General features: G+C 40.0%; 2 long non-coding RNA genes across 2 annotated transcripts; one reads left to right on the forward strand and one right to left on the reverse strand.

Moving 5' to 3' along the window:
- The first annotated feature begins 680 nt into the window (after positions 1-680).
- LOC143514644 (uncharacterized) lies at positions 681-6,055 on the forward strand. Its single transcript, XR_013130933.1, has 3 exons — positions 681-874; positions 3,848-4,063; positions 4,415-6,055. It is a non-coding gene; the product is annotated as an uncharacterized LOC143514644 (long non-coding RNA).
- A 13,695-nt stretch (positions 6,056-19,750) lies between these two features.
- LOC143514645 (uncharacterized) lies at positions 19,751-22,863 on the reverse strand. Its single transcript, XR_013130934.1, has 2 exons — positions 22,710-22,863; positions 19,751-21,731 (listed from the first exon to the last, which is right to left on the reverse strand). It is a non-coding gene; the product is annotated as an uncharacterized LOC143514645 (long non-coding RNA).
- Positions 22,864-23,728: the final 865 nt, after the last annotated feature.

Below are 23,728 nucleotides of genomic sequence, written 5' to 3' on the forward strand. Positions count from 1 at the left end.
CCATGTCTTTGGACTGTGGGAGGAAACCGGAGATCCCGGAGGAAACCCACGCAGACACGGGGAGAACATGGAAACTCCACTCAGATAGGGATTTGAACCCAAGACCCCAGTGCTGAGAGGCAAACGTGCTAACCACCAAGCCACCGTATATAGTGTCTGGTCTCATTAAGCATCAGTATCATTTCAGCCAACTGGAGCAGCTTCAGGTCTGGTTTGCTGTAACATCGTAGCAGGAGTTGAGCCTAGTGATCAGGTTGAAGTGGAGAGGATACCGTTACTAGACCAAGGTAGTGCTGTAAAACTAATCTATTGCAATTGTTGATCATCTCACTTGTGTCCTCAATGTATGATCAGAAACTCTACAGAATATTTACAGTAATTTAGAGTAATCATAATGGTCATATTTAAATAAATCTCCATGCAGTGAGATACTGCCTTGTAGATATAAAAGATATCTACACAACTACATTTATCTACATATAAAAGATATGACATTGAGAAACCTTTCGCCCTGCTACGTTTGAGAAATTCTGCAGATGTCACCATCACACTGAACTGTGGCATATGCATTTAACTCCATGACTCTTTGATGTGGTATTTGGACTTCAAGGCATGTTTAGTGTATTGTGTGCTCTTGTGCACTGTGATTAGCACACACGAGGAAGGTGACACACCTGTGTACACGCATGTGCATACCCGTGGGGGGAAAACATACACACACACACAGTAAAAGCGCGTGGGAGACGTTTGGAATGCATTTTTGTAACGGACTGTGCAAAATGTTGCTAGCAGTGGGGAAGTGACACGTATACCATGTCAGACCTGGTGGCTCGAAAGGACTTCATGAAAGGTCTGCAAATTGTCTGCATAGAAGGTAAGATACAACATACACATGCATCGCTTGGACACTTTTGATAAATCTGGAACGAAATAAGTTTGGACAGTGGGCCAGGCCAGAAAAGGACAAAACCTGTGAAACATACTCATATTCCTCATTTTAACCCTGTGTAGAATTTATTCTGAGGGTAAGGTACAGTGAGAAATTTTCTTATTTGATATGCTGCATATTTTGCTGGTTTTCACACTTGCAATGCATGTAGAAATCTGTAATTTTTATCATAGGTGCTCTTCAAGTGTGAGTGATGGAATCTAAAAACTAAATCCAGAAAATCACACTGAATGACTTTTACATCATTAATTTGCATTTTATTGCAGGAAATAAGTATTTGCTACATCAGAAAAACAAAACTTAATACTTGGTACAGAAATCCTTGTTTGCGATTACAGAAGTAAGACATTTCCTGTAGTTCTTTACAAGGTTTGCACACACTGCAGCAGGGATTTTGGCCCACTCCTCCATACAGATCTTCTCCAGATCCTTGAGGTTTCTAGGCTGTTGTTGGGCAACACAGAGTTTCAGGTGTCTCCAGAGATTTTCGATCGGGTTCAGATCTGGAGACTGGCTAGGCCACTCCATGACCTGGAGATGCTTCTTATGTAGCCATTCCTTAGTTGCCCGGGCGGTGTGCTTCGGGTCATTGTCATGTTGATAGAGCCAACCGCGACCCATCTTCAGTGTTTTTACTGAGGGAAGAAGGTTGTCGGTCAGTATCTCGCGATACATGGCTCCATTCATCCTCCCCTCAATGCAGTGCAGTCGCCCCCTGTCCCCTTTGCAGAAAAGCATCCCCAAACCATGATGCGTCCACCTCTGTGTTTCACTGTAGGAATGGTGTTCTTGGGTTTGTACTCTTCCTTCTTTTTCCTCCAAACACGACGAGAGGAGTTTAGACCATAAAGCTCTATTTTCATCTCATCTGACCACATTACCTTCTCCCACACCTCATCTGGATGATCTATATGGTCATAGGCAAACTTCAGACGGGCCTGGACATGTGTTGGCTTAAGCCGGGGGACCTTGCGTGCGCTGCAGGATTTTAAGCCATGATGGCGCAATGTATTACTAACAGTTTTTTTGGAAACAGTGGTTCCAGCTTGCTGCAGGTCATTCACCAGGTACTGCAGAGTAGGTTTGGGCTCTTTCCTTACCTTCCTCACTATCAGTGCAACCCCACGAGGTGAGATCTTGCAGGGAGCTCCAGACCGAGAGAGGATGACTGTTCTTTGTCTTCTTCCATTTTCTGATTATTGTGCCTACAGTTGTCTTCTCATTAACCTGTTTCCCTATCTTCCTGTAGCCCATTCCGGCCTTGTGCAGGGCTACAATTTTGTCCCTGATGTCCTTGCACAGCTCTCTGGTCTTGGCCATTGTGGTGAGGTTGGAGTTTGTTTGTGTGTGAGTGTGGACAGGTGTCTTTTTATTCTATTTAGTTCCAACAGGTGCAGGTAATACAGGTAACGAGTGGAGAAGAGGAGGGCCTCTTAAAGAGCAACTAACAGGTCTGTGAGAGCCAGAATTCATACTGTTTGGTAAGGTATCAAATACTTATTTCCTGCAATAAAATGCAAATTAATGATTTAAAAGTCATTCAATGTGATTTTCTGGATTTTGTTTTTAGATTCCATCACTCACACTTGAAGAGCACCTATGATAAAAATTACACATTTCTACATGCATTGCAAGTGTGAAAACCAGCTAAATCGGCAGCGTATCAAATACTTGTTCTCCTCACTGTACCTGTGATTGTGGGGAACACAGGGGTGGGGAACAGTTTCCAGTATGAGGAGAACTTTCTGGTTTTGTTTCTACTTCTGTTGATTTCCTGTTTTTCCAGTTACCTGTGTTCTTTCTGATGATCATAAATTTGTACTGAAGCACACGTTGGACTCTGTGAGCTAGTGCTAGCCTCTGCTGGTCAAACGTGGGGATTTTCTCCTAACACGTTAGCTCTGAGCTCAACACTATCTGAGGTTTATTTTTATATTTGTGTGTGAGACAGGAGAAGGAGCCGAGGAAAAATGTGTCTAACTGAAATAGAGTATTTTTTATCATTTAAAATGAAATGAACTTTTATAAGCAATATTTTAAGTATAAGAATTCACTCATTAGATCTATGTTAGCCCATGATGCTTAAAATGCACTCAAAATATTGAGACATCAGTTTCCTTGCATCAGTAGGAAAAAGCTACATGGTGTTACCAAACAAGGTTTTTCCATGTGCATGCATATACAAATCATTGCACACAAACCTGGTCTCTTACAATAAATCCTTAAATGTGCATTCAGAGCTGAGGGAATCCATTCCTACTTCCTCATCAGAGTATTACGTTTTTATAGCTAGGCTGTAAACAAAACACTGCTCCAGGGTGTTTTGAACTCAGACATGGCTGGTTTCACTATTTTATTTTATTCTGTATTCCTAATAACTTCCAAATCAAAATGAGAAAAGAAAAAATGAAATCAGTTGTCTGGACTTCTCCACTGTGAGTGGTACCTGGTTACAGATGTGCACAGAAGCCAGTGGAAACACAAGTCCCATGACTCCTCAATCAGCTCTCACAGACATTTCCCATAAGCCCTGGGGTTACATCCATCACCCCCAGTATCAAACCAGGGAGAATCTCTCAAAGCTGGATTAGAGCCGGCCACGCCAGATCAAAGAGGTTTTATTTATTTATCTGAGGGCTATTTCATCAAAGGGCCTAAAGAACTGAGCCCTGGAGTATCTGAGATCTTCGTCTCACTAACAGACGCTACCATAAGGTGTATAATAAGTACACCATAAGTATCTGATGCTATGCTGCTGCAAGTCTAGACATGAAAAGCACTCTTCTTTATAGTTTAAAATGAGTTTACATTTTGCCATCACTTTAAAAGGACTAGAGCATAAACAATGAATAAGTACAGAATTGAAATGATTTACAATGTAAAACTGTATTTTGACAGCTCCATTTCCTAGGTGACGAGAGTTCATTCCCCAGCCCACATCGTCAACTGCAAGCCTCCATCATCTCATCTGCATACCATGACATCTGAGATTCCCGAGATAGCCCGCAGCCAACACCAGCATTCACCTGGCACCCCTGTTCCACTGCCGGACACGTCAGGCACGTGGACCAGACGTCTGACATCTGCATGCGGCTACGGTTCACTTAGATCAAGGTATGCCATGTCAAAAGTGGCCCACTGCCAAACACCAACAGCTGCTGTAGGCAAGTTGATAACAAAACACAATTTAGTTCCATATTAATTTCTTCCTGATGCAAGATTATCTTGGATTATTCAGTTCCAACCACCTGGACAGCTAAATGAAAAATATGGATATACAGCCTGAATGTAGTCTTGAAATAAAAATGACACTGAAATGTTATTGGATGAATTGAGAGCACTGGAACAATGTCCAAGTTGTAGCCAAGGTCAGCTAAGGTCAGCCAGCGTTCAGGGTTATGAATGTGCATGAAGGTCAGGTAAAGAACCAGACACTGTTTGTTTGCATGTAACTTCTCTTTCCAGGAGCATCACATCTGCCACAAGATTGATTATATTCATTTGAAATGAGCAAACATGAGGATTAAATGTCCGTTTGAAGTGACAGGCCTTGGGAAACATAGGAAAGACTATATCTTGTAAGCATGTTTCTGATTTGATCAAATCAAAATCATTTGATCAAAATCAAAACAAGGCATTTATGAAAGAGGTCAGTGAAGGATGACGATGTACACAGAAGAGACAAAGAGCCAATTACAGCCCCGCCATGACGATGTACATAGAAGAGATCACTACAGCCAGTTACAGCCCGCCATGACGATGTACACAGAAGAGATCACTACAGCCAGTTACAGCCCGCCATGACGATGTACACAGAAGAGACAACTACAGCCAGTCACAGCCCCGCCATGACGATGTACACAGAAGAGACAACTACAGCCAGTTACAGCCCACCATGACGATGTACACAGAAGAGATGACTACAGCCAGTTACAGCCCACCATGACGATGTACACAGAAGAGATGACTACAGCCAGTTACAGCCCACCATGACGATGTACACAGAAGAGATGACTACAGCCAGTTACAGCCCGCCATGACGATGTACACAGAAGAGACAACTACAGCCAGTCACAGCCCCACCATGACGATGTACACAGAAGAGACAACTACAGCCAGCCACAGCCCTGCCATGACGATGTACACAGAAGAGACAACTACAGCCAGCCACAGCCCCGCCATGACGATGTACACAGTCAGCTGCCATTACCACCTCTCTTCAGAGGATACGTAAGACTTTGTTGGCAGGACTGCATAGGTCAATATTTGCAGAAGATTACTGAAGCATAAAACAATCAATAAGGTTGTATGATTGTCCGATAACTCAGAAGGCAAATATAATAATAAGACAAAAAACATTGACATACACACTGACATGCATACATAAATCAACAATAACCTGAAGAAGATGGGAACGAGGAGGAAATGGAATGTCATAGGAGGATAAAGCCCTGCACGTTATGCACTAAGCCAGGGGTGTCAAACTCTGGCCCGCGGGCCAAATTTGGCCCACGTTGTAATTATATTTGGCCCGCGAGACAATACCAAATGACTACTAGAGCTTGCCCCTGGTATTATACTGTACAGCGCATTCACCGCTAATACTACAAATCCCATAATGCCCTGCTGTTGTTTTGGCGCGTCAATCAGTAGGACAGTAGGCATAGTAACTTCACACTACAACTGTCACTGTGCTACCCATTGACTGTCAATGGTGCTACCCCTTCCCAAAAATGGTGAAAAGAAAGGCAGAAAACATGCGCACAGTTTGTTGAAAAACTCAGCGTACTCAGCGCTGACTTTAGCCGACGATTTGCCGACTTTGACGTCCAGAAATGGAGGTTTGAACTGCTTAGTAATCCCTTCGCAGTTGATGTCGAAAATGCAGCAACCAACATGCAAATGGAGCTGATTGAACTCCAGTGCAAGGACACGCTGAAAGCAAAGTATGATGCTGTAGGCGCCGCACAGTTTCCACAGTTCATCCCTGACACAATGCCTCAGCTCCGCACCCAAGTTGCTCAGATGCTCTCTATGTTCGGCAGCACTTATCTATGTGAGCAACTTTTCTCCTCTATGAAGATGACCAAAACATCTCTCAGGAGACGTCTGACTGATGAACACCTTTGCTCGATACTGAGGATTTCTTCAACTCAGAGCTTGAGCCCAGACATTGATGAAATAGCATCCAAGAAGAGATGCCAGGCATCTGGCTTGGGCACATCAGAGTAGATCAGCGTGTAGCAACTGAGCAATAATTAACATTTTTTAATGCACTTTTTCTTGCTATTCCAAGGCATTGGCTTGAATGGTTGATTGATTTATTTTATTTTTTTAAATATTAGCCAGTGGAAAATTTTAATTTTGATATTAAATTCAGAAGGCTGCAAATAGAAAAGAAAAATTTTATTTAATAAATGAATGCCATTGATGTGTTTTTTTTAATTGAAATTTGTATATATAATGTACGGTAATAAGCGTTGCTTGTTCCATATTCAATGTTGAAGCAAAATTTGTTTTGGTCCATATTAAAAGGTTCATTTGTTCAATGTTGGCCCGCGACTTTGTTCAGGTTTTAAATTTTGGCCCACTGTGTTTTTGAGTTTGAGACACCCCTGCACTAAGCTAACAGTTGGAGATTGTGATGTGGAGAAATCCTACCAATGGCTGCAAAAGGGCTGGACTGAAAGACAGCACAGAGGCACTAATCATGGCAGCACAGGAACAAGCTCTCAATATGAGATCAATAGAGGCTGGATCTACCACACCAGGTAGGACCACAGATGCAGTGCAAAGATACCCGAGACAGTCCAGCACAGAACAGTAAGAAACAAGATGCTAGCAGTATATATGGAACATCATAACCAAGTTTAGTATACAGAAACATCTGTGCCAAATATGGGCTGGATGTTCCAATGTCAAAGAGAGACGCTCCTCCGAAGGTGGTGGAGAATGACCGAGCTAAGATCCTGTGGGACATCCACATACAGACTGATAAAATGGTAATGGAGAAACAACTGAACACCGTAGTGATGGACAAACAGCAGAATAAGGCTGTAATGATGCATGTGATAAACCCGTGATAGCAACATCAGGCACAAGGAACACGAGAAGCTCGACAATACCAAGAGCTGAAAGAAATGCTGGAAAAAAAGTAGAAGGTTATTGCAACAGCAGGGTTGCCAACTCTCACGCATTGAGCGTGAGACACACGCATTTGATGGTCTTCACACGCTCTCACTCCACACATCCGATTTCTCATGCCGAAAAAAAAATCTAGTTTATTTACCTCTGATCCACATCTATGATTCAATGAGTTACTAGTTTGCTCTTGCACCAACCACTGGCGATCGATCAATTGCGATAATACTTAATTTGTGTCCATTTTACACCCCGCCCGGTAACAATTTACGTTTGTCCCCCCCCCCGGAACAATTTACACTCGCCACCCCCTCCAGGTTCAAATCTCACTCCAAGTGATCTTGAAAAGTTAGCAACCCTGCAACAGTGGCCTATAATTATTGGACATACTAACAGGACACGGGACTAACAGGACACAGGATAAAGTCAATAGGCCATGAAGCAGGGCTGGTTTAAATGGTGTAATTGGAGCTAAACCTTCCCTGCCCTAATCTAAACAGATCTCTATCAGGTGTATAAATGTTTTGTCTATTTTGAAAGCGGATTTCCTTGTGGACTAAGCTTGGTTGTCATATGACCTTGAACAGTTTTATCTCATACTGATCTTAGCCTTGGTGTGTTCAGTTGAAGAAATATATATAAAATGCCATATTTTAAGATCCTAATTCTGCAATTTCACAAATTTCACTCTCAAAAATGACTTGTAGTTTGTTGATTCTTTTTTCCATTCTAGGAAACTGACTTTTTTATTGCAAAATATGAGTTTTGCTAGACTGGTGTGAATTAGCATTGTGGCATTGCTGGGTTTTTATTGGCTCTCGTCCAGGATACATGTGACGTTCGGGGTGGAGCGAAGGACGAGACACAGAATCCCTGGCTGCGACAGACGTCACTTTTATTTTTACAGAAATTGCGCAATAGCGCACGTAGAACATTTAAACAGACACGGCAACGTGTAGACTTTAGACAACAACGAGCACAGGACACTGCACGAGCGCACATTAAATAGACAAACCACATTAGCCCCATGTGATTACGAGACGAGCCACAGGTGAAACAGATTATCACAAGACACAACCACCCCCACACAGATCCGCAGACGATTGCACGTGGACAACGTAAACACACGCCCATTGTCACGTTGAGGGCCGGGGTCCTCAACGTGACAATACAGATATTGTTGCTATTATTTAGTTCAAAAGATCAAATGTGTCATACACATTTGCCAGTAAATGATATTGACAAATATTTACTTACCATCTACTGGTTTTCTGAGTTTGAGTGTAACCATTGTGCTATATATTGTAACTTTAGGGTGTCCAATTCTCTTTACTCTTTCTACTTTCTAATGCTGCTGGTTTCATTTGACGCATTTTTTTCAGTAGAATCTGATGATGAAATTTGGAAGGATTTTAAATACTGTAACGGTTGCACAAGTACTCACACACACACGCTTTACTCACACTCACAATTTATTCAGGTGCAGTAGTAACAAGGTAACTCAGGGTCACTGCTTCTGCAGTGATGCTTCACCAAGAGAACTGCTAGGAGACTGTCTCTCTGGTTAGCAGTAGCGTAGAAGAGATGAACATGTCAGGCCTGAAGCACGGATAGGATATCAGATCAGCCAATGGATGCTGGGACCTCTGGCATAAACAACACATGCACATGTGCTGCACAGGACTATTTAAACAAATGGCAACACGACAGAAACTACTAATGCACTGAGCATATATCTGAGCATATTTACATGTTGCAAATGATCCTCGCAGCTTCTTGGATGTTCTGTCCAAATTTCAACCCAATCCAGTTAAAAATAAGTAATTGTGAAGACTTTGAATACACAAAGAACTGCAAAAGTGATGACATTTTGCTCAGAGAGCCAAACTTCAAAAACAGTAAAATTATCTGGAGTAGAGCTATAAGATTTGCATGGTTCTGTGAACTTCACATGAAAATCCCAGACATGAACTGCGTGGTCTTGGTAAACAGACACAGAATGACCTGAGGGAAAACACACATAAGAATGGGCCTAATGATTTACACATGAGTGTCTGCAAAATATTGCAAATATAAATGACCTCTAAAACCCTACTGTAAAGCAAAATGCCACCACTGCTTTTGTTATTCTATACTGACCCCTAGTGGCCATAAAGAAGCCCCTTTTACCCATTACATTTCCAGAGGCAAAGGCACACTACCACATGTACCCTGTGTAATAACCTTGTTAGTGTTAGATAAGTGTGGATGCTATAATATTCTGAGGTTGGTAATATAAAATGTCTTCTATTGACAAATGTGGGAAGAGCAGTCACTCATCTTTGTTCTGATACTTAATAATAATAATAATAACAACAACAACTTTATTTATATAGCACCTTTCATACATAAATGCAGCTCAAAGTGCTTCACAATAAAATTAGATAAAACAGAAAAACACAATAAGTAATACAGAACAACTAAAACAATTAAAAGTAGATATTTAATAAGATATCAAATCATTAAATTATAACAATGTATAAAAAATAATAAAAAAAAGAACAACAGTCAATCAATTGTAACAGCTAATAGAAAGCTAGGTTAAAAAGAAAGGTTTTTAGCTGCTTTTTAAAGCTAGTAAGGCTCTGTGCCTGACGAATGTTAACTGGTAAAGAGTTCCAGATTTTTGGAGCGTAAAAACAGAAAGCTGCTTCACCAGTCTTTTTGTGCTTCATCCTGGGAATTTTAAGTAAGCTAGCTCCCGATGATCTTAGTGCACAATTTGGAACATAGTCCATCAGATACTCTGAGATGTATGTAGGTGCTAACCCATTTGGAGATTTCTAAACCAATAAGAGAAATCAATCCTAAATGATACAGGTAGCCAATGAAGTGAAGCTAAAACAGGTGTTATATGCTCCCTCTTTTTTAATACGTGTTAAGACTCTGGCTGCAGCGTTTTGGACCAGTTGTAGTCTGTCAATTGTGGTTTTGGGTAGTCCAGTGAATAATGCATTACAGTAGTCTAATCGTGAAAAAACAAAAGCATGGATCAGTTTTTCAGCATCTTGCAGTTTAAGAAGATCTCCCTCTCGTTACATTTCTTAAATGGAAGAAAGCTGTTTTGGTGACATTATCAATGTGAGGCTTAAAAGTCAATGTAGAATCTAAAATTACACCAAGATTTCTAATTTGATCTTTCGATTTTGGAGCCAAATTTCCCAATTTATTTAAAACTTGAGTTCTCTCTGCTTCATTACCAATTATAAGAATTTCAGTTTTATCTTCATTTAATAAAAAAAAATTATTATTCATCCAGTTAATTATACTTGATAAGCAGGTTGTTAATTTATTTAAGACACTTGCATCTTTTGGCTCTACAGAAATATATAATTGTGTATCGTCAGCATAGCTCTAATAGCCGACTCCATGTTTTTTAATTACATGACCTAGCGCAGGGGTGCTCATTACGTCGATCGCGATCGATCGCGAAGGAATGTGCGTAGATCGCGTCACATAAAATAGTAGTAGATGAATCGCACATCTGCACTGATGGTTGTATTTTGATTGACATTCACGGTAGCCAATCTGCAATCCACTCAACAAATTACGTTCGCCGCCACCCCGGTAGATCTTTCTGACTTGGTCACCTTATAAGTAGCTCGCAAGCTGAAAACTGTGGGCACCCCTGACCTAGCGGAAGCATATACAAGGAGAAAATAAGTGGACCCAACACAGAACCCTGTGGAACACCATATAGTAGATCATATTCCTTAGAGTGGTGGTCAGCTATGCTGACAAAGTATTTTCGACCCTTAGGATGGGAATTAAATTATATATATTATATATAAATTAAATTATAGCGTCCTCGCGGGCGACATGGTGCCCGCGGGCACCACGTTGGTGACCCCTGGTCTAGAGTGTGTCCTCGGATATGTGTGGGGTTTGTAATGTGCTGGTTAAAACTGAATGTTTTTAAGAGTTGTATAAAATCCATGGCTCTTCTACCTGAGGCATTGTCAATGTGAAGATTCAAATCGCCAAAAAGAAGAATCTTATCATAATAAGTAACAGATAGATAGCAATTCCAAAATTTCAGGCAAGAAGGAGGGTGTGTGTTTTGGTGGACAATAAACTATCAGCAACAGGACTGGCTCTAGAGCTTTTAATAAAATGGCTAAATATTCAAAAGATGGAAAAAAACCAAACAATGTCTTCTGGCAGTTGAAAGAGGCATTAAAAATAGCTGCTAATCCACCCCCTTTCTTCCCTTCACGTACAGAATAATAAAAGTTGTAATTCTGTGGGGCAGTTCAATAAGTGAGGCTGCCCCATTTTCGTCAAGCCATGTTTCCGCCATAAACATTAAATAATAATAATAATCTTTATTTGTATAGCACCTTTCATACATACATGCAACTCAAAGTGCTTTACAGTATAAATAAAATAAACATTAAAAGGAGATAAGACAAAAAGAAAATGTTAAAAGAAATTAAAGATAAAAATATTAAAATAACATCAAAAGTAAAAAAGTAAAGTAAATAAGATCATAATAAGTAAAGTAAATAAGATAAAACTATTAAGATAATTAGATTTAGAAAATAATAGACAACATAATGTAATAAAGTAAATAAGATTGAGAATTTCTTAACTAAAAGCGGATCTAAACAGGAATGTTTTGAGACTGTTCTTAAAACTATGCAGGGATGAAATGCCTCTGAGCTCTTCAGGAAGAGAATTCCAGAGCTTTGGGCCATAGTGGCTAAAAGCACCCTCGCCAATCTTTAATCGGCTTTTAGGAATCACCAGTAGATTACTGTTTGAAGACCTGAGAGACCTGACTGGAACATATCTAACCATCATTTCACTGAGGTAAAGAGGGGCAAGACCATGAAGACATTTAAAAACCATGACTAGAACCTCAAAATCTATTCTAAAGCTGACAGGTAACCAGTGCAGTGAGTGGAGTGCAGGTGTAATATGATCTCTCTTTCTCCTGCGGGTCAGAACCCTTGCAGCCGCGTTCTGAACTCGCTGTAGGTGCAAAATAAGAGCTCTTTGGAAGAGCAGATAGAACAGCGTTACAATAATCTAGCCTTGATGTGATAAATGCATGGACAAGTTTTTCACTGTCAGCAGGAGAGAGCATATCTCGTACCTTAGCGATGTTTCGAAGGTGAAAGTAAGCTGTCTTGCATGTAGTCATGATGTGTGATTTGAAGCGGAGCTCATTATCAAAGGTGACGCCCAGGTTTTTAACACATTGTCTGGCATTCAGATTCATATGATTTAAATAAGTCTGGACATCATTCCTTTGTGAATCACTGCCAAGAACAAGAACCTCTGTCTTCTGTTTAACTGTAGAAAATTGTCAGACATCCATGTCTGTATATCATCTATGCAGTCAAACAGTGAGCAAATTGATTTTAGGGCTTTAGGTTCTAGCGAAATATAAAGTTGAGTGTCATCTGCATATTGATGATAACTAATACCATGTTTATTAATGATGTGTGGTAATGGAAGCATATATAGGTTGAATAGTAACGGCCCAAGAATTGATCCTTGGGGGACGCCACAAGTTATTTTTTGACGTGTGGAGGAAGAGGTACCTAATGCTACATAGTAATCACGCCCAGTTAGGTATGATCTAAACCAGTCTAAGACTAAGCCACTAAGGCCTACCCAGCTCTGTAGTCGATCAAGAAGTATTTCATGATCAACGGTGTCAAAAGCGGCGCTTAAATCTAGCAGAAAAAAGACTGAGAGTTTGCCTGCATCCTTATTCAATCTCAAGTCATTTACTACCTTAACTAGGGCTGTTTCAGTGCTGTGGAGAGCTCTGAAACCAGATTGAAAAGTGTCATTTATTTGATTTACTTCGACATAGTCATTCAACTGGATTGACACTACTTTTTCTATTATTTTGCTAAGAAAGGAAAGGTTAGATATAGGTCGATAATTATTAAGAATTGTGGGATCAAGATTTCTGTTCTTTAATAGTGGTTTAACCATTGCAGTTTTAAAGATTTTAAGGAATTCACCCAATTGCAGAGACTGATTAACAATCGTTAGAACTTCATTTGCTAATGAGCTCAGAACCTGCTTGAAAAAGCTTGTTGGTAAAGGGTCCAGTTCACAAGTAGAGGATTTTAGTGATGAGATGACATCAAGTAGTGTTACCATGTCAACTTCTTGGAAATAAGACATATTAAAGTTAGGCTGAGTAACTGATGTAAGGGTTGATGGTCTATTAGTGCTTGTTGCTATGTTCTGCCTTATACTAGTAATCTTGTCCCTAAAAAATATAGCAAACTCCTCACATTTTTCAACTGAAACAGTCTCAGGGAAGCCACAGGAGGTGGGGTTTACTAGCTGATCTATGCTTCTGAACAAGACAGCTGAGTTATTATTGGATGAATTGATTAAGGTAGAGAAATAGTTTTTCCTTGCCGAGTTCACTTCACTGTTATAATTCTGCAATGTTGTTTTATAAATATCAAAATGTACTTGCAATTTTGACTTTTGCCAACGTCTCTCAGCCTGCCTACAATCTTGCCTAAATTTTACAACAGATGGAGTGTTTCTCCAGGGCATCTTAATTTTACCAGAGATTATTTTAGTTACCTTTGGTGCCACAGCATCAATACAGTTCCTAACTCTGTGTGTGAATGTTTCAACTAGCTCATTCCCATTTTCTGAGAGGGGAGGGAGGGACTGTATAATGTCTGTGAAGGCCACGGCACTGCCATCACTGAGATAACGCTTGGTTATTGTGCGCTCTAATTTGAGCGCAAATAAATCTAATTTGCGCTCACTTATAAGATCATTTATGACAAAAGTTTTACTGGTCAGCGATCTTACATTTAAAAACGCCATCCTGATACATTTTTTTGGGCTTTCTGTTCTCTGAGACTTGATTAATATTACACTAGAATCTAAGTTGGACAATGTTCTACCGCTAAGGTCTTTGGATGGTTCCATTTTGCAGCTAGTCATTAACCGTGGGATGGCCATAGATGAATATGGCAGAGGGGAGTAACATTGTTTGTTGGCAGTACTATAGTTTACCCCCCTCTTTTCAAGTCATACTTAAAAACATTAAAATGTTCTGATAAGATCCTTGATCCGTTGCGACTTGGATGCAAACCATCTCTGCGGTAGAAAGCGGGTCTTCCCCAGAAGGCATCCCAGTTGTCAATAAAACCCACATTGTTATTGTTGCACCAGTCTTTTAACTAACAGTTCAATGCAAACATTCTGCTAAACATTTCACATCCTTTTCTGTAAGTCGGCAAAGGACCGGAAATGGCAATCTTTGCTTTTGTTGTCTTCCTTAGACTATGCAGTAGTGAGGAGAAATGGTCCTTAAGTAATTCGCTCTGGCGGGTGGGTACGTCATTTACTCCTGCGTGTACCACAACCACTCCTATGTATTTTTATTAAAAACAACAGGAACCTCTCTGACAATGTCTAAAACACGAGCGCCTGGAAAACAAGAAATACATGCAGTACCTTTTGGCAAAGCCAGTTCCAAGTGCTTTGCAATGGAATCTCCCATGACAAACATTTTCTGCTGATATGCATGTTGATTCTGGAGAGGCCATGGAGCTAAGGGCTTCATACATGTTACTGGTAGTGAGCTCTGGCTGTGGTGGTGACGGTGAGCTTCGTCTTCCTTTTCGGCACGGCCGTTCCCAAACTCCATCGGGCATAGGGGTGAACGAGATGATCCTCGGCCTCAGCCGCTGCAGAGGACGCGGGTTGCGGAGATCTTTAGCTGGCGTCGACGTCACCACGACACCAGTGCTCCTGCAGCCCTGCAACCCACTCCTCCTGCGACCATCTCCAGGTTCGGGTAACTCGATCACACCAGCAGAGCAGGACACATCCCGGCCCGCTTCTAGTTGAGTTTTCTTTTCAAAAAGTTGGCTTTGCCGATACAACAGCGCCTTAATTTGCCTCTCCAGAGACTCAAGTTCTCTACTCAGCAGCCAAAGTTCACAGTCCTCCTCCGTCATGATCACACTAGGGCTTCAATGGAGTACAAGCAATCCAATCCAATCCATTTTATTTATATAGCACTTTAAAAACAACAAATGTATACCAAAGTGCTGTACACATACTGAAAGAATAAGAAACATAGAACAGCACAAATAAAAAATTTAAATTTTGTGTTTAAATAAAAACACCAAATTTAGGAAGAAAACACACAAAACCCAAAGCTATAGAAACAAATAAAGCACTAAGAAAATCAAACTAAATCAAAAGCCAATGAAAAAAGATGTGTTTTTAAATGAGATTTAAAAACGGCGAGTGACTCAATCTGCCTAATGTGCAAAGGAAGGTCATTCCACAATTTTGGACCCGCAGCTGAAAAGGAGCGATCACCTCTGCACTTTCTCAGTGTCCTCGGAACAGTAAGGAGGCACTGATCTGTTGACCTAAGCGAGCGTGCTGGGCTATAGTGTTGTAATAGGTCGGACAGATACTGAGGGGCGAGACCATGAAGAGATTTAAAAACAAATAAAATAATTTTAAACTGAATTCGAAAAAGGACCGGAAGCCAATGCAATGATTTTAAAATTGGGGTGATGTGCTCTCGTTTTTTTGTATTTGTTAACAGCTGTGCAGCAGCATTTTGCACAAGCTGGAGTCTGGCAATGGATTTCTGGTCAAGACCAAAGTAAAGCGCATTACAGTAGTCCAAGCGATTAGTAATAAAAGTATGAATTAAAATCTCAAAATGGTGACGGGGGAGGACTGATTTAATTTTGGCCAACTGTCTAATTTGAAAAAAGCTTGCTTTAACAACAGTACTAATCTGCGAGTCAAACCTCAGATTACTGTCGAACTTCACACCAAGGTTTGTCACAGTAGGTTTAACATATTGTGTCAAGGCACCTAGATCACAGTCATTAACTCCAGTGTCATTTGGGCCAAACACTATTACCTCAGTCTTCTTTTCATTAAAATTTAAAAAATTAAAAGTCATCCACGCCCTAATTTCCTCAACACATTGTAAAAGTACTTCCAAAGAGTGGGTATCCTGTCGCTTTAGTGGCATATAAATTTGTGAGTCATCTGCATAAAAATGAAAAGAGACACCATGCCTTCTTAATATAGAGCCAAGAGGGAGCAGATACAATGAGAAAAGAAGAGGCCCAAGAATAGAGCCCTGGGCCACTCCACATGTGAGAGGGGCTATGGAAGACTCAGTGGCCCCCAAACGAACACAAAAGCTTCTACGTGTCAGGTAGGACTTAAACCACTCTAGGGCAAGGCCCTGGATACCCACACAGTTATAAAGATGAGATAATAGAATTTTATGGTCCACTGTATCGAAAGCTGCGGTTAAATCCAGCAAAATAACTATGACCCCTTGACCCTTATCAATGGCTAAAAGGACATCATTAAAAACTCTCAGTAATGCCGTTTCCGTGCTATGCAGAGATTTAAAACCAGACTGGAATTGTTCAAGAATTTTGTGCTCATCTAAGAACACGGTTAGCTGCTGATGAACAACCTTTTCTAAAATCTTAGAAATGAATGGAAGTTTAGAAATAGGCCTGAAATTAGAGAGGACAGAGGTGTCCAGTCCAGACTTCTTGATAAGTGGTTGTACCACAGCATGTTTAAAACTATCAGGTACAACACCATTTGCCAAGCTGCTATTTATAATATTAAGGACCTCAGGGGCTAAAATTGGAAAAAGTTCTTTAAACAAACGAGGTGGAAGTGGGTCATTAGGTGAGCCGGAGGGCTTCATGTGACCAATAATTTGTTCCAATAACTTCAAACTGACAGGCTCAAAGTTATCAAGAACAGCAGAGAATGTGGCAGCTACAGGTAGGTCAGACAAAGGTGGACCAATAAGGGCCCTAATGCTCTCGATCTTACCAACAAAGACATGCAGGAACCTCTCACACAATTCAACAGAAGCTTCCGGACAGGCTGCATATGGGACATTAAGAACCTTATTCAGTGTTTCAAACAATACACAAGGTTTGTTTTTATTTGCCAGAATAATATCAGAAAAATAATTTTGCAGCTTTCACTGTTTTCTGAAAAAGACGCCATTTGCCTTTTAATATCTGAAGGGAAACTACAAGTTTGTCATTTTTCCACTTTCGCTCAGCTTTTCTACACTCCCGTCTAGCAGCACGAGTGTCATCATTCAGCCATGGTTCAGTACTTGGTTTGGAGTGTCTTACTTTAACAGGAGCCACGGTATCTAATATAGACTGACACTTAAAATTAAAGCTAGTCAAGCAATAAGGATAACTGCACCCAGAACTTGCGTGACGCAGAATACTTATTCCCAAACCCTAACAACAAAAGAGGGTAAGTGTACCCATTAAGCCCATGCACCCTTTAAGCCCACTTTCAACTTTGATGTCAATTTACAAACAAAGAAAAACACATTTTGCAGGGTTGCCAACTATCACGCAATGAGCGTGAGACACACATTTACGGCATTTAGCAGACGCTCTTATCCAGAGCGACTTACACAAAAGTGCTAAGTGTCAGAATTAGTCAGAATATGCATCTCTATCTAGTATAAACAGGTTTAAGTCCAAACTACACGAGCTCAAGCACTGCCATAAACAGTTGCCAGTGCCGATACCTAGAAAGAAGACAACAAAATATAAGACTAGACACAGAGCAATACCTAGCAAGACTGAAATACCTACAAGACTACATGCAGTGTGAGTGCAATAATTAGCAAGTGTTCCCAGAGATAAAGTGCAATTACGATTTATACCAATGCTTCAGTAGATTAGTGCTTACATGCATTTGACCGTCTTCACACGCTCACACGCCATACATCCTAAAAAAAAAGTTGGCAACCCTGATTTTGGCATACATTACTTCATCCAATCAAATGGTTTGTTACTTCCATAACATTTTTTATTGCATACAAATCACATTTTCCATTGTTGAGCCTAGCTCATGTGTATACAGTTTTGGGACCCTTGACAAAAAGACTCTTAAAAACTTTGGTGTTTTAAGACCTGTCACGAATCATCCATTTTCAGCCACATCTTTGGTAAGTACATTAATATTATGTAAAATAAGAGCTAAATGTAGTACTTTTGCCTAATGATACTACTTCCCTTCAAATGGAAATATGAGTTTCATAAGCAAGCAAACATAGCTAATCTCATGCTAACACCCCTAGCCCTGTTAATGCTATACTTCCACAAGAATTAAGGTTGTCAGCTACAACTAGTAAGCATTTTGTTATACATTTAACATTGATATTTGGATAAATGCATCATAAATTGTTCTGTAAAGCTGATTAATAAATTAGCTTTTTTTAACAGGTGGGCTTAAATGGTACATCCCATCAAAATGCATGCAAACTGCAGCGAGCACATGTTAATATTAAATGACAAAAACGTTACATTTCTGAATGTGGGCACAGTAGTAACTGCTTTAATGTTTGATGCAAACTATGTTTAAGCTTCATGCATCGGGTTTGTGAGCATATCTTACATTTTGAAAGGAAATCATTGTCTTTTTTTAGCATTCTTCTCTGCGGAACCATTTAAGCCCACCTTATGTATTTCAATAGTTATAGTAATTAATAAATATTCAAATGAGAGTTACCTTTAACAAATGATGTCACTTACAAATTATGTCAATATCTAGACAAACTTGCAAAACTTAGATAGGCCTATTGGTTGGCTTAATGGGTACTTACCCAACAGCTGTATTAAGTAAGACAAATAATTTAGTTCCAGAATTTTACTCTGTAACTGGTTTAAATGTTCACCAGTAATGCTGAATCTCCATTAGCTCTTGAACCTGAAAAGGTAGTGCACACCTGGGTAATATTCGTCAACTGACCCTACACAGCTCAGTCATATCTCCAGACCTGGCAACCGATACCAGGAACGAGTCGTAGTGCCCCAGTGGAAACTCACCATTAAACACACACCTGCAGCAGGCTTTAAAATAATGACAGTGCACTTTAAATTTGTACATGCAGTGTGTATTTATGAACCAATTTGAGTGCTGCATCATCTTTTCTTAATGTATTTTGCTCTGCAACATACATTGCAAAATGAATCATTTACACTCAGTATCTCAACATAATGTGTACATTCTAGTGAAGACAACAGGCAATAGGACCACAGTGCTCAACTGCCTCATCTATAACAGCAATGACAAACCCTGCTACAGTAGATAAACAACCTGACAGCTAGAGCAAATTTGCATATCAAATTTCAATTACTAATTGTTATTCATCTTTTATTAATTCAATAAAACAACTTATATTTAATCAATTATCATTTAATTGATTTGACCTTTTTTTATAGTGCATGTGGAATAATGGGTTGTAGTTAGCATAATGCTATGCCCCTTATATAAAACAATGTAATTTAGTTCATTCTCCCAGAAATCCAAAGCAGGGTTAAAACAGGTGAATGACATTCTACATGTTAAACTTTTTATACAATATTTTTAACCAAATTGTATCATAGTAATATATATTGTATTATAGCCTTGGCTTAACCCTTTATGCCAACAGCATTCATTTTTTAGACTTTAGCTCATTTGTAAGTGTACTTTTTTAAAACACATTATACAAGTTACAATCCTGTGTTTGCAAGTAGATCTCTGAATATTTTATGATTTAGTCTATAAGAAATTACCCAGAAATATTTTATTGAGACGTTATGTTTTAACGTTTAATGTTTTATTCGGAGCAGATACAGCATTAAAACATTTAACCCACTTTCTAGGAAAGCAGACCAAAGAAGCAGGAGAGCCACACTGGAAGTACTTCAATAGAGCAGTAGGATGTGACAGGATAAATCATGAGTCACATGACCTCTTGGAAGCCAGCGAGCAGTTCTGAGGAAGCTCATCATGATGTAGTTCATCATGGTCAGGAAATAATCATAATACTTTGTCCATTATTTCAGTAAAACTAAATATGGTGTTGTCAGGTGTTTGAGAAGCTGCAGATATGAGAGAGAGAGAGAGAGAGAGAGAGAGAGAGAGAGAGAGAGAGAGAGTTTTTTGTTTGAGGTGCCTGGGGTGAGCCAGCAGTAGCAAACATCAGACTGAAAGCTCAGGTGATGTTCAACAGCTTCCAGTCGGGGATGTTTACAGCCGCGAGCTACCAATTTTGATCTCTATCTCTCACACACACACACACACACACACACACACACACACACTCCTAATATCTGCATGCATATATAAACAAGACATGGCCTGAAAACACAAATTGTAGCCTGCATATACACATTTTCAACCAACCACACACATTAGACATCAGACATATGAATTTGGCCTCAACCCTCCCTGCCCCAACAACCACACACCATTCTCAGTTCATGTATGCAACACGCACCATTAGGAACCCTGCCAAAAGAGCTTTAACTGTACACACCTAATACAGAGGTAATCAGCATCTGAACATTCCTTGCTATGGGCTATAAACACAGCTGTGTGGATAATAGCAGACAATGAGTGCAGCTGGATTTACACACTGCTAGCAAAGAGTATCAGGCAGAATCATTGAAGCTAACCCAGAAGGCCCTAAGGTACCCAGGACTTACTCTTTTGGCCGAGACTGGGGATCTCAAAAGGAAACCCGCAATCTCCATTAGGCGCAGACTAAAACCAAACCCAGGTATAAGCATCGTCCTAAAATGATTAAAAACAAATAGAGATAGATTCCAAGTTGAGAGTATTTGATAAAACTAATAATTTACTGGGATACTCTGATGTGAGACCAGCGCTTCTCCAAGTGTTCCCGAAGGGAGACCAGTGCATAAACACATGTTCCCATTTTTTATAATTTACTAAAATACTATGCAAATAAATCATGACACAGTATCATTTCATGAGTTGCCAGATCACAGTTAAATAAGGCTGGGTTATGAAAAGTCTGTAGCTTGATAAGGCAAGATATAAGAATGTGTGTACCATGTGACATCCACTGTAGTTACATCAAATCACTATCCACAAAAGGAACTTCATGACCATTCATAAATGTTTTATGACACTAATTTTTTCTATAAAATAAACCTCATGCAGGATTCTAATCTATCGCACCCACGTTTTCCTGTTTTTAAGAGAAAAAAAACAAAGTAATTTTAATGTATTACACTGGTGTTCAGCATTCAACTAATTTAAGAGTCAAATTATAAATCACATAAATATTCAAGTGATTTTCACCCAAACTGACAATTTCAAGGACGCATCAGCACTGGATGCTGGCTTCACAAATTATCTTGACTTATTTGACAGGTGTTTGCCAGGACTAAACGCCCAAGTAGATTTGTCCTGCTGACCAATGTACGTTAGCCACGACTTCTGCAGGGAGCGAACAGATGCCAGTAGTGTCCAGTTCCCATAACCTTTGTCCTGCACCGAGCTAAGGGGGGCTGGACGCTGCTACTAGGTCACAGCGGTCAACACAACTATTACATCACAAAGCTCGTGTTCTCTGCCTTTCTGTCTCCGACAGTCACTCTGCCTGACAGATGGAAGCTTTGGCCTCGTTCTCTGACCACTACCAGGAATGTGCTCGTTGTTGTAGTAACATCTGCCTGGGTCAAGGACTACACACTCGCCTCGTGTGCAGAGTTAGGTCCAGCACTGGTAGAAAAATTCACCCAATTATATGTCCCATCAAGACTTACTGTGTGAAAATACAAAGGGAAACACAGCATAAATGTGCATGTCTTAAGTGTAGAGGCTTGGCAAGTCTAGATTTAAAAGTCAAATAAACATTTTCACCTCTGCAATCTTTTAAAAAGTAAAAATTGCATTAATGTTAGATTCATTACAATAGTTAAAAGTTGCAAAACTTACCTTTAAAACACATATATTATAGCTATATATATGTATAGCTAGTTATAACAGTTAAAACCGATTTTTTTTGTTTTGTTTCAACCACAAAATACTAAGGGACAAAATTTTGTTTTATGACGAAGACCAGTCAAATCGAGAAAACTTGTTTACCAACGCAACGAAAATTATTAGGTGTATTCTAACTACTTTAGTTAGAACAACTGTATTTAATGTATGGTTTTTGTAAATAAATGTCGTCACTCCGTCCATAAAGTAAAACCAGAAACATTAAACCAATGCCAACTAGTTGCGTTTCGGTCTTTCTAGGACTACATTACATTTGCTAGTTAACTAGCCATGTAGTCAACTTTATTGATTGAAGCTTATTTGTAACGTTGACACTAGCGTTAGCCAGTTAGCTGGCCACTGTTTCTTGTCTTTTTGCTAGCTCGTTAGCTAGAAAGTAAAGTGAGACATCCAGCTTAATTCTATTATCTAACTGCTCTTTTAAACATAGCATTTATACACAACGCTGGAAGTTGTTTTTAATTGAATTGTGTAGCCGTCAATTATCCTACAGGATGAACCGTTTAAGATACGTCCGTCATTTACAAAAACTCTAGTTAACGCCAGTTAGCTAACTAACAACCCATCGTTACTGCCGTTGGCTAATGATAATGCTAACGCTAATGCTAACTTAAACCGTGCGTCCCTGAAACATTCCCAGAAGGCTTACTCGCCTTCTAGTACTATGCTAACTCGCCAAAGGGAATAACCCAAATCTCAATCGGACACTTTCCCCCTGTATTAAACGTCGCAGTCTTACGGTTAGACGGATCTTCTCGTGACGGAGGAAACCGTCCACGTCCACTCGGGTCGGAGTTATTTAACTTTAAACTGGCCGTTTTGTGAAGCTCGTCTCTAAAACTCGACCTCGGTTACTCGACACTGACATTGACGTCACTGTCATGGTAACGCAGCCCCGCCCACCAGGTGTTCGCCTCTGAATACAGTTTGATGTCTATTATGTTGTCTCGCCTGTGTTCGCATCTGGTACAATCAGCCAGATGTTGCTGATTTCGTTGTGTTTTAACTAAGCATCGCTGAAACTAATACTTTTTGGTTTCAGATGTTGTTCTGCTGAAATGTTTTTGTTTCAGACAAGGCAGACCTTTCTGAAGAAGGGGTCTCGTTCGGTGTCCGATGTCCGCTGTGTAGATGCAGGTACGAAGAAGTTTCTTTTTGACTGCAAAACAAGTTAAACAAACGTGAAAACGCCACAACATTTAACAATATTTTACAGTTTTAATTACGCAACTTTGATGCTTTTGATGTATGAAATGAAAATGACAAAAATACAACTTAAACCTCCTACACTGAAACTCAGTTGCACCTTGTAAAACAGGAGAGAAGTGGTTTTGTCAGCCGTGACAAGCCTCGGTAGCGCTGTGTAACTCTCCGGAAGTCATTGGACAGCTCGGCAGCAAAACAGCTTGTTTGTGCGGTACACTGTTATTGATCCTGTCACTGTGGCGCTCGGAGAGACGCTGTTGTCACTGTAAGAAAGGCCTTGATTAACCCAGGAACCGGAGGCGTCCACGGGCAGTCAGTATGCGCATCTCACCTGGAAAGGTAGATTGTCAGCATGAAAAGTCACACTTACCCTAAAGAAATGCAACTGAAAATCATAAATCATCAATATTTTCGTCTCACTCAAATGAAAGAATTCATATACATTAATTTAATCAGCAAGCAGACCGATGTGCAAATACGCAGCACGTAGAACCGTTGCTATGTTGTTTTATGCACATGATACTAAAAGCATACAGGAGCCAGAAATAAAAT

The sequence above is a fragment of the Brachyhypopomus gauderio genome, chromosome 5, assembly GCF_052324685.1.
Source record: "Brachyhypopomus gauderio isolate BG-103 chromosome 5, BGAUD_0.2, whole genome shotgun sequence".
NCBI classification, from domain to species: Eukaryota; Metazoa; Chordata; class Actinopteri; order Gymnotiformes; family Hypopomidae; genus Brachyhypopomus; species Brachyhypopomus gauderio.